This window comes from Meleagris gallopavo, chromosome Z (assembly GCF_905368555.1).
Source record: "Meleagris gallopavo chromosome Z, MGAL_WU_HG_1.1, whole genome shotgun sequence".
NCBI lineage: Eukaryota > Metazoa > Chordata > Aves > Galliformes > Phasianidae > Meleagris > Meleagris gallopavo.
In genome coordinates, this window is record NC_139435.1 from 43539911 (window position 1) to 43552678 (window position 12768).

Genomic DNA, 12768 nt, shown 5'->3' on the forward strand with positions numbered 1-12768 from the left:
CACACTGGAACAGGTTGCCCAAGGAGGTTGTGGATGCCCCATCCCTGAAGGCATTCAAGGCCAGGCTGGATATGGCTCTGGGCAGACTGGTCTGGTGGTTGGCAACTGCACATAGCAGGGGGTTGAAACTAGATGATCCTTGTGGTCCTTTTCAGCCCAGGCCATTCTATGATTTGACCAGATCTCTAGTATGATCTATTAGAACAGGTACTGAAAGAGCTCCCTAGCAACCCTAAACGTTGTCATGTTTTAAGAGTGAAAATGATATTTTAGTGTAAATTCGAGGAAAAGACTTGATTCTTTTAGTAATCATTACTTAAGGTTGGGAAAAAAGTACACGGACAACAAAAAAAGTTACACCATGAAATTTTTTTCAAATTCATATTTTGACAACTGTAACTAAATCCCTCAAGATTAAAGAAAACATCTACTGGATTATAAATGAAAGACAGCCTGGAATATATTAAGTAGAATAACATGACAGTCACTTTAAACAAAATTCACATAAAAGAGCTTCAATCTTTCATATGTCTATGCATATATATGTATACATATGTTCACACACTCACACATACATGTTTATTTCTTTGAGGATTTGTCAAATCTGTCAAACTCCAAAACACACTAACCTGTCGCAACATACTTCTGACTGTCACAGAAACCTGCACACAAAAAATAACTGGTACTATTTCCTTCTGTGTACCAGCTACCATCCAAATCAGAAGCATTTATTTAATCCTTTATTTGGGCTTACTCTTTAATGTCGTATGTAGGTACAAGACAAGCTAACTGAGAAAAAGAAGAAAGAAAACAGAAGAAAACTAGCTCATGAGCAAATTCTAAGCACTCAGAAAACTCACTGGAAGATCATGGAGGCAAATGTTAACTTTGGGAATGTTTGCATTATTACAACATCACTTACCCATCTTACCAAAATTGTTTCCAGATTAAGACCTTGGTGATTGTGAGTTAGCGTTTGTTTTTCATATCTCAAGTCAGCCACAACCTACTTGTACTCTAGGAGTCTTAGAAAACTATTTTTAATGGTTGTACAGAAGCCACAGGTTACACAGACAAGTAGCTACGAGTAATTACGTCCACACACACTGTTCACATACAGCATGCTAAAAATGTCCTTGTGGCTACTTTGTGTGACTTTAGAGTTTTAAAATAAAATAGTTACATGAAAGGATAAGTCAGATAACAAAATTTAAAAACTGTACCTATTCTTTCAGTAATTGGGTATTTGACACATTGAAACTCCTCTTATGTCTCAGTCATTTTAATTTAGCTGAAACTAGTCTGTGACAATCAACTTTCAGTTCTCCTCACTGTCCTAACTTCTTGAGTCTCACAAGTACTGTCAGCTTTCCCAGAGTTATAATCTTATGCAAACATTAACTCAGGACTACTTTAGTAAAATTTTAATCAAGAGCATACTGGTGGTTGTTAATCAGATGCCAGGGCACCAGAATTACAACTATGTAATACAGAAAGTCACAGAGCACTAGAGAAAGGAAAAGAGGAAGCACAACTGCACGTAGATAATAGCAGATTATGAGAATTTAGACTGAACTGTAGGCCATCACTTTATGGTGATGTAAAATTTATGTGTACTCACAACAAGGTAGATTTGCTTAGCAAAGCAGCATTAGAATATTTTAAATGGTCAATAAACTATGTACTCTTTGCAGAGGAAAGATCACTGGAAGCACATCAATCATGCTTGCAAAAAGATCAGAGTTTAAAAAATAAAATAAAAAAAACAAAACAAAAAAAGAAGCTACAACCTCTGCTTCATGGATGCCTTATGGAAGGTATCCATGTGGAAGTGCTTCCCAGTATTATTCAGAGAAGTGCCTGTCACTAGTTTCCATCCACTACAACAAAAAAGCTAAAATCAACATTCTTTAATTTAACACATAATTTTAATAGCTTAGATCATATATTCTGTCTCCTTTCAAATTAACCACTCTAACTACTCTCTAGTTCTAACCACTGGTTATAAGCTAAGTCTAAATATATTCAGGAGCCTGTATTACCTGAATATTGAGACCACAAAACACACAAGTGCTACTTTCACATTTTTCACTGAGCATTTTTCAACACTTCATGTTTTTTCTCTCCCTTCTCTTGAGAAATGCATGGATTCTTCAAAAACTAAAAATAAAAATGAAGGCAATAAGAAGATGAGTCTGAAAGGTGTAAAGAACAGAAGCATTTAAAACAATTCAACAAGTTTTGTGAATTACTTGAGATAGCTGCCAGACCCTGAATTTCTCTGGTTTTCAGAGGCAAACACCAAAGCCATCTTGTCAGCAGAGTGCAAGTTTTCAAGCATTCAAGTGTCATCAGTCCGCCTGCCCATTCATAATACCCAGCTGATAATGAACAGCTTCCTCAAGAGAAGCCTTAGTAAGTTACCCATAGGTTCTGAGTAAAGGTGTCAACGCTTAAAAAACAGCAACATCCATTCCAGGGAACTAGAAGCCACTTCCTAGGTTGTGCAAGTTACAGCGTGGCTTCCCCAAGGGCACTGAGCAAGACTGCTGAAGCAGGGAATTTGATCCAAGTTATTCTCAAAACAAAAGAGAAATAACAAAAACAAAGCTTAATTTTTCTTGGCTGTATGAAATTGAGAAGTTTAACCTCGTAGTAGGGTTCAGCTATTAAAAAACCTATTAAAATCCACAGGTGGAATTTACCCACTTTTTGTAAAAACAAACTAAAACCATTCATGTTCAAACAAAACCCTAGGAGATATCAAAAAAGGATTTCCTCAAGCTTTACAAGTTACGTAAGAACATCTTCAACTTACGAAAAATAGATAAAATCTGTTGTGCTTCTGAATATCTTTATCTTACTGATCATGCAGTACTACTCCCTTATCACACATGCCTTTAGAAGTATCTTCTCACATGTCCAACTGCATAATCATTTACATAACAAGACTGGTTAGAGTGGTACCTGTGTAAAAAACATGCTCTCTTAATAGCAGAACAACCATAATGAACTGTGGGAGACTTTCACAAATCCTTCCAAATTGTACTCCCAGTTTCATTTGAGACAAAGAGCTGTGAGACCCAGCTGGCAAACAAGCTTGCAGTAACAACCCAAACTCTACTTGCAAACGCAGAAGGCAATGTCCCTCCTATGCCTCACTTGCCATTCCAACTCAGCTGCCTTGCTACCCACTACACACACTACCTTTATGTCTGACATGACTCATGCTGGCTGAACTGGTAAAACTGTGCTATTTTTCCTTCATCAGCAAAGCCCTCTTTTGAAGTGCTAAACATTTTCTTGACTGAAAGAAATATCTCTTTATTTGCACAGAGCTGTTTGAAATGTCACCAAATGCTGTCATATTCCTTCTCAGGCACCCAGATGAAGCCAGTGCTGAAGAATTTGTTGAGCAGCAATTCACCTAGCAGTGGCTAGGAGTGAACACCTATGAAATGGGAAAAAGCAGCCCGGACTTTGTGAAAGCTGGCATAGATGCAGCGACTTCTCTTACTGCAGCTACTCCACGAGGTTACGGAGCATCAATCACATCTGCTCCTACACTGGTATAATCTTTGTGTTCACACTACAAATGCCAAGGTAATTCTGAGCATTATCTATAAATTGAGTATCACTCTGTACCACTATTACGCCTTCCTGCACATTCAAAAACATGAGTGCAAGTCTTTTATTATAAATGCATCAGATCTTACATCAAATTATGTGTGAGTATGTCAGTAACAGGATTAATAAAGGCTTTGCTTGCAGAACATTCTCATGAGCATTACTGGGATATTAACTCCTGCCAAGCCTAAAATTAAGCTTTTTCTTATGTTAAGTGAAATACAGCAGAGAGAGACATTATTACGCTCAAAGATTAACATGTATGAATCTTGTTTTCATCATCATTAAGGACATTATGAAAATACATGATGTGACAGTCACACACTATGCAGGTTCTGCCTCCAAGTTTGTTGAAGCAAAAATTACTGCGTATTTCCAGACAACAAAGCTTGATGTTTCAAATATTATAGAAAATCAGAACTATAAAATTACATGAAAGCACTAATCGGAAAAAATACAAAATTTATATGCTTCCTTATAGGGTTAGGGCTCGATAGTAAAACATAAAGCAAGAGCTCAGCAAAGCTGACCTCAAAATGCAACAGCAGCTATCCACAGACTAGCACCCCAAAGCTCTCAGCTCTCACAATTCAAATGTCACAGTGAAACATTAGGTTACATTCAGCCATATGCAAAAAATAATCACAGAGACATTTTTCAGAAAACCTGATAGCAATGAGCATTTTTAATTGTGAGATGGATTCTGCAGAGATGGTCAAACTGTGAACTGTTCCTCTTTATTCCATCATAACATCAAGTTCTGTATTTGCAGTAATTTAACACCAATGTGCAGCTCAGCACTGCCACATCACTCACTCGCTCCCCCTCCTCAGCAGAAGGAGAAGAAAACACAATATTAACAAAAAGCTTGTAGGTTGAGATAAGGACAGGGAAATAGCACACCAATCATGCCCAGGCAAAAGAGACATGGCATAAAGGAATTAAATAGAATTTACTGCCTATTGAAATCAGAAAAGAGCAGTGAGAACTAAAAGCAACCTAAAAGCACTTTCCCCCTCATCCACCTCCTTTTATCTCCTCCATCTGAGCATGGTAGGGAATAGAGAATAGATGCTGCGGTCAGTCCACAACACTTCGCCTCTGCTGTTCTTTCACGGTCACTCTCTGCCCTTGCTCTGCTATGGGTTCCTCTGTGGCTGCAGAGAGATCTACTTCGCAAAGTGGCCACAAACTGCAGGGGAACAACCCGCTCCTCCATGGGCTTCTCCTGGGCTGCATGGAGCTCTGTGTCTGGAGCTCATCCTGCCCTCCTCCTGCTCTGACCTGGGTGCATGTAGGGCCATTTCTCTCCCATTTCTCATTCCTATTTCCCAGTTGCAGTTGTGCAGCAGTTTTCCCTCTCTTACATCTAGTCCCCCAGAGAATACCCAGTGCCCCTCATGGCTCAACTCCGGCAGAGGTGGGTCCCTTTGGAGCAGCTGGAGTTGGCTCTGTTCTGACATGGGGCACTGACGGTTTTGCTTAAAGAGGCCCCCCCAGCTACACAAACCTTGCCATATTAATCCATTACAGTATCACACCATCAAAAGATATAGAAAGAATAAAGAGAAGATACTGAAGACAGCTAGGTCCACTTCTTGGCTGCATCTCAGGACAGCCAATGAACTCAAGAATGTACTGCCATCACCTTCGTTTCAATTGTCATTCCGCATCTCAGCATATGCTTCCCTTCTGAATTGCACCTCATTGAACAAAAAACAAATCTTATTTCCCCTATATCCTGCAAAACAACTGCCTGTTTCTGTAAAAATTGTTATTCCATCGTAACTCAAATCAATTAAATGTAAGTTCAAAATTCTCTGTGGATATATTCATTTTCTGCACTCCAAGTGTTATGTAGATGATCTCCTGAAGTAGTTCAATCAGATTTTTTTTGTTTGTTTTAAAATAATGGTAGATTTCACATAGCAAACAAAATAATGACTCTTACTAAGCATTAGTTTCCTCCTGGTTCTCTCTGCACGCTTCCCCCCAGTTTTCATTAATTGGGATGACAAGATTTAAAAGTACCTTAAAAGTGCATATCATCAAATCAAAACACTGTCTAATATTAAACTGTGAACTCAGCTAGTGTTAAGAACTAATTTCATTCATTTACAGGGAACTTTTATTTATTTATAGGGGAACTTCTCACAGACACTCTTCTTTCCAGCAGAACACTTATTTAGACTCAAAAGAATTTTTTTCAGAAATTCAAAAACAGTAAGTTTCCAAGAGAACATACAAGTTTACACTTAGAATAGTCAACTACCAATCAGCTTGCTTTTCTTAAATAGCTTTTGCAGATCTCTTAGAAGTCTTCCATGGTACCTAAGGGTAAATAGACCACAAGTTGAATATCATCAGCATTGCAGCTTAACAATATTGTACTAGCTGCTTTGCTACTGCTATTCTGCAGTGAAAGACCAAACTGCATTTTTCATTATTATTGTTGCTGTGAAAACAGCCTCTTGTTGGGAGTGTTTGCCCTTGGTCCTCATTTATTAAGATAGATTTTAAATAGCAAGCCTCTTTAAGGCTGCAGACATATTACTGATATGTAAAAACACTTAGCATCTTTAACATAAGATTCATTTTCAGTTTCCCCGCAATGATCTGAGAAGTCCACTGGCAAGGCCAGCAGACACTGCATGTCTCAACACAAAACACAATCAGCTCCTCACTGACCCCAAAATTACTGAGCTTTTATATTCAAACAACTTCTCTATCCTTCATATTTGAGACAGTAATCAAGCACTTTGCTGTTAGCTCCTTTGAACAAGGAAACTTAAAAATAACTGAGTGAGTTAAGTTTTTTAAATTCTAACCTGCTTTGAAAGATAAGTAGCACATCCAGTGTTTAAGTGACAGTCAACAGTTACGCAGTCGTACAACAACTCGTCCCTCAAGACACTATCACACTCTGGGTCATCTTGGATGATGTGAAGTGACATCATTTTTTCAGCAGGAAAACAGCCCTAGCTCCTGTATCTTTTCATTAGCATGAAACGAGGAATTCAAACATTAACTTTTGGAAACACTGGCTGAAATTAACCTTCTGCAAGACAATGACAAGAGGTAAGATAAAAGGTTTTTTCGTACTAGCGCTGTAACATACCTGAGATGTTTTATCTGTTGACATACACCTACATTCACTACATTACTTCTGATACTCAAGGAACCACTATCTCCAACCCGTTCTCAGGATATTAAAACAGGCTTCACTCTCCCTTCAAGCAGATATTTTGCAGGATTTCTTACAGGAGACCTTCTTATCTGACACCAGTGAGGTATCACAGGACACTTCCACGAGAAAGTCAGAGCTTGCCTGAGAAAAGTATGTCCTACCCTGGCCAAGATAAGCTGACTGGAACTTCTGACTAACAATTTCTCAATCCACTCCGTGGGTGACTGGTCTTTCCATTCCAGGCCCAGGACCCCTCAGCAGCATTTATTTCCTGCCTAAACTCTTAGGTGTATTTCCAGTTCTCACTGGCATATGTTATTAGAATTAACCTTCCTTAACACATCAGTGCAGTCATCGATTCCCTGCCCAAGAAAGACTGCAAAAGCACAGGTTCATCCCCGGAGGACGCAGTAACTACGAAAGCAGGAGAAAGTGAGAACATGTCTGTGCTGCTCCGCAGAGAGCTCCACCAGTTTTGTGGTACACTTGGCTTCTAGTAAGAGCTAGGCTCAGGAAGCCAAGTTTTATGGTGGGCTTTAACCAATGTGAAGCAAGGGCAAGAAGTCCCACCACCTGCTCACTCTTACACCACTGAAAGTACAACATATGTCCAGATGAGCAGCAAACCAATGCACAACAGGGCCTCAATCTACCACCTGGAGTGCTCGGCAGGGAACAATTTATTTCTGGGCAACAACAAGAAGGATTCTCAGCATCGCAGTTACTAACTGGGCCACAGGGTCTATTCTGGGACAGCTCCTGTCATTGGCAAAGATGTACAGTTTCAAAAAAATAAACACTGTCACCATCTGCCCTTCTAAGGCCCTATGTGGAGTACTGCATCCAAGCCTAGAACCCCCAGCACGAGAAAGACATTCCAAGCTGTTGGAAGGCATCCAAAGGAGGGCGACAAAGCTGGGGCACCTCTTCTGCAAAGGCAGGCTGAGAGAGTTAGGGTTATTCGGTCTGGAGAAGAAAAGACTGGGAAAACTTCACTTGTCTTCCAGTACTTACAAACTGGAGGGTAACTAACTTTTTACATGGTGTAATAGTGACAAGACAAGGGGGTACAGTTCAAAAATAAAAGAGGGGAGACTAAGGTTAGATGTTAGGAAGAAATTCTTCACTCAGAGGGTGATAAGGTACTGGCACAGGCTGTGTGGCACAGGCTGTGTGGAGAAGCTGTGAATACCTCATCCCTAGAGGCCTTCAAGGCCAGCAAGGCTCAGCCTGATCTGAGTGGGTGGCAGCCCTGCCCATTGCAGGGAGTTGGAACTAGGTGATCTTTAAGACCCTTTCCAAATCAAGCCATTCCATGATTCTAGGATCTCTTGGACCATCCTCCCTGCCTAGGCCCAAGGCACAACAAAAGCTACAGCTGGCCCATGTTCTCAGTATGAAAGCTTCATTAAATAATAATTAAAAAAAAAAAAAAAACACCAAAACAAACAAAAAAAAAAAAAACAAAAAGCAAAAAAAAAAACCAAAAAAAAACAAACCTACCTGCTGTCCCCTAACCTTTGCCTCAGTAGCTTTGAAATACAAACAAACAAGTTTACAAGATCTTTAAACCATCCATTAAAGTACATGAAGGAAAAATTTCAAAGCGTAACTGCAGCAACCTGAAACAGATGGCCACAACACAAATCCCACTTCTAGAACTGGAAGGTCATCAGAGCCATAGTGGACCATAGGGCTATTTCTGCTATCACAGCCAAATTTAAATGGAAAACACTAAATGAATATGAATACAGAACATCAATTTATTTAAAGTCCATTTCAATAATGTAAATTGTTTGTAGTCCAAAAGATTAAATTCTGTTACGTTAATACAAGTGATTCACCTACAGAAAAGCCACTCCGAAGATTACATTCACAGCACTGCCAAAGTCTACCCGGGGACAAGGCACACTAGCAAACAAGGCAAACTGGAGGGGATCAGCCAAGCCTTGCAGATAAGGCCACAGTCAAGCTCGTGTTTACGCAGGGGGACCTGCAGCACAGGTCCAGACATTCAGCCCATACAATGGATGTTGCTTTTCAAGAAGGACTTGAGGAGGACAGTGTAAAACTACTCAAATTTTCTGCCTGAGTGGTAAACAGCTCTTTGCTGATGAGCAGGATTTGTGCTCAAAACCAGGTCTAGAATCCAGCATCAGAGCCAGGCAACAAGCTCACATCAGGCAATATGCTAGGCACCATGGCAGCAGTGTGCAGTAGACAGGCATCATATGGCTGCTAAGGAATCCCATCTCATTCACAGAGAGCTACTTCAGGGAACAAACCTTCAGTCCAGGCAACCTACAGTTCCATCATAAAGATCTCATTTGAGGGAAGATGCAGCATCAGAGGAGGCAGAAAAAGGGAGGAATAGGACAAAGAGCACTAAGTTGTGGTCCCTGATTTCAGTATAATCTGAAGGCATAATTCAAGCCTGCATCCCCAAAGAGTTAGCCTTCCACCTGCATGTCGCTTTTTTTGGCAGCTCAGAGAAATGCAAAACTGTTCCTGTTTATGAGATGTAGAGCTGACAGCAGACTCTGAGCTGCAGGAACAAACACAAGAATGATGTTCTGATTTTCTTTGCTGCAGGTTAGGAAAGCTCTGGAAGCAAGGCAAGCAGTAACTTTGGCTGAGAATTACATTTACTCAGGTCTCAGTGGGCATTTTATCTTTTTTGTGCAAAAGCAAGGCACTAATACAATTCCGGGTTCAAGGAAGCTGATAATTTACTCAACCAGTACAGAAAAACATCACCAACAGCAAAAGATATTTTCACATGCTGACTATTATTTGGTCCAAACTGATGCTGAGTGAAAACGAGAAGTGTCCTGTCTGTGGTTCTTCTGAATGCAGTTTTTCCTTTTCTTGTTTATAATGGTTCTATTGCTGGAAAAAGGTAAACAACAAATGTGAAAGTGAAGGTTTTCTATAGGCCTAAACATCCTAAAATCATGGACTGCAAAGCTGTGATCATTTCTGCATTCATGGGAAAAATCCAGAGTCAGAATAAGCTGAGTGATTTTATTTAATCATAACCACATTAGGCTGTTCATCACTGTGGCAGAATGTCCCAGACTTCACAGCAAACATTTCTCTATGTGAACAAATAAAAACATTTGCTCACATAAGCTGGTTAAATGTCATTCTCCCCAGATGTCCGGATGGCTTAGCAGTCTTTGTTGTGAGATGTTTGCAAAACATCAAAAAAGAATAACAGACGCTAATACATGACAAAGTGCCTATACAGCAGATGTGCAATGCCTGGAATTCAACAAGACTATTTTTTGGTAACAGATACTGATAAAATTCATTTGTGTATCACAACTGTAATTATACAGCATTCGGTTCTTGTTGAAAGAAACAGTAAAAACAGTACAATTTGTTCTGTAATGGGAGTTGCTCATGAAGGTCCTCTCTTTCCCCACACAACACTGTTGCACCGATCAGCAACAAAGAACGGCAGCACAGTAATGAGCTCTATTAAATACTGCCAATCCTGAGTGTGCTGGAAAACACCTGAAGCAGCATGTAGAGGAGGGAAACTGTTGCACGTAAGCCTTGACACTGACATCAGGTTTGAGAGAAATGTACAAAAAAAAAAAAACTCTCACAAGTTTATCTTATGTATAGAGGCAGGTATTAGTTAACTAGGGTCAGAATTCTACTTACAGTGAGTCTACTTAACCTGATACTATAAAAAAAAAAAAACACTAATACTATTCTTCCTAATTCCATGTTCTGGAGAACACATATAAGGGATAACATTTTACAAGTATGTATTATAGGTGCATAAAACTCATTAGAAGTTGCAGAGAATAGCAAGAGCAAGGAAAAACTCGGAGCAGGGACAATATCATACCAGGAACTCAAATAAGGTCATTTTCTTCTCTCGCAATGAAATACATCGATTCTAATTAAGCACAAATTTTCCTGCAGCAATAGTTGTTTATATGTGTGGTTCAGACAGTTTCTGCAATGTATATATAAACTCCAAGTTTACCCTTAAAAAGCAGCTTGAGGGAAAAAAAAGAAAAAAAAAAAAAAAAAAAAAAAAAAAAAAGGATTTCTTCTACCATACAAATATATTTTTCTGTAAGTGCTCATATAGAAATTCCTACACAACCTTTACAGAGAAATATCTGCTTTAAGCAATAAAACAAACTGATCCAAATAAATACAAATAAAGGCTTCCCCTACCTATGGTGACCTCACAACAGCTGCATCTCAATGTCACTCGCCTGGATTACCTGCCGGAGGTCTCTTAGACTATCTTGCCAAAACTAGTCTGGCAGCTTGATTAGTACTCAAATTCTCCCCACGACACAGCATTTACCATTAGACAAACTTCAACAGAGAAGTTCAGGCTCCCCATCAGCAGACCCCACCAATTTCCTTCTGAAATTAGCTGCTACCTTAATTTGTAATATTGATACATTTCACAGGTGAAGGAATGTTCATGCAATCATCAATACCAATAAACTCCAATAACCCATAAAACACTGAATCTCTGAGTAACAAGAGCACCTGAAATGTGTATGCTAGACATCTATTTATAAAGGAGGAAACGTACATTTTAGACATCTCTTTCCTTCACAAGTTGTTTATAAACATTACTAGTTATAGATGCATATTTCATTAGTAAAAGAAAACTACAAGATTTTGTTGCAAAAAGGACTATATGTTGATTTTTGTGATCAAGAAGCAAAAAACCAAAACAAACAAACCCACCAACAAAGCAAACAAACAAAACCGACAACAACAAAAGAAACTAGCAGAGCTTTCCTTACCCAAGACTTAGAATATGACCAGAAAATATGATGACTAAATATTCAATTCAACCAGCTTACAGAACAGAAACTTCAACTCTGCCTTGTTTTTTGGATGCACTTGGACTGATCGCTTTACATAAAATAGTTCTATAAATAATATTACTACCTGCCACACATTTGAAATAGCAACATAAAAATAGTTTCTCTGGCCAATTTTCTTCCAAAAGGAAGCAACTGCTCTCCTCGGTCCTAAAGAGATTTTAATGAAGCCATCTGCTCGTGGTTGAGCATGCTCTAAAAACATCCTGCATTCTTTATGTTCCCTTTCACAGTTCAAAGCCTAGCATCTCAAGGCTATAACCTTTGCAAGAAGCAAAGCAAAGAGCAGAAACAGTACTAAAAATGCTTTTTTTGTTTATATAAACACTAAAGTATTTCTGTATCTGCACATACATTCTGTATCACTGACAAGAACTCTGGCAATATTTATGATTTTAAGGAGATAAAACAATAAATTGCAACATGCATACAAAATTGAATCTTGCAATGCTTGTTTTTGTTGTGATGCAGTATGTTATTTAGTAACCAAACATGTCAAATCAAGGAAGCTATTTAAACTGATCAACAATTTAAAATACCTCTCTGCTAAGATCTCGTATAAGCTTAACAAACAAATGAAGAACATTTGTTCCTTTTTCTCCAAAATCTCTTTCCAGTCCAACTGTAAAACACTGAAAGCCTAATGATACAGATGTAAAACAACCTTTCCCCAAGGAAAAGGCTCTTGTATGACTTAGTTGCTCCTTTCAGATGTTAGGATGTTTCTTGTCTTTTATAGATATATAGAACAGGAGTGCTGAAGAGGTGCATGCAGACAATCTGAGCACATGTCCTACATTAAGTTATTGCTCTTACAGAGAGATAAGATACATAACACACATCAATATCTCCATACTTACAAGTATATTTTTCCAATTTCTGGTCTGTGAGCAGTCATTTAACACCAGACTTTTCAAGGTGATAGACCACTGCAAAAGATTAAACTCTACTGCAACCAGCAGTATAACAAATATAAGCCAACTCAAAAATTACACCCATTACATACACTCAAAGCTTAAAAAGGAAAAAACTGTATTTTTAAGAGTCCGAAATTAACAGTTCTGCAGGTAATTTGGGGACAGA

At 38.8% G+C, this 12768-nt stretch overlaps 1 protein-coding gene across 9 annotated transcripts in view; it reads right to left on the minus strand.

Annotated features, from left to right (window-relative positions):
- The window catches only part of SEMA4D (semaphorin 4D), a 92465-nt gene that overhangs the window by 45335 nt on the left and 34362 nt on the right, over positions 1-12768 (minus strand). Inside the window, exon 2 of one of the 9 annotated variants that reach the window (XM_085214313.1) lies at positions 12546-12614. The exons of the other annotated variants lie outside the window; for them this stretch is intronic. The gene's annotated coding sequence lies outside the window, so the exon portion shown is untranslated. The remainder of the gene's footprint in view (positions 1-12545; positions 12615-12768) is intronic. 9 annotated transcript variants of the gene reach the window in all.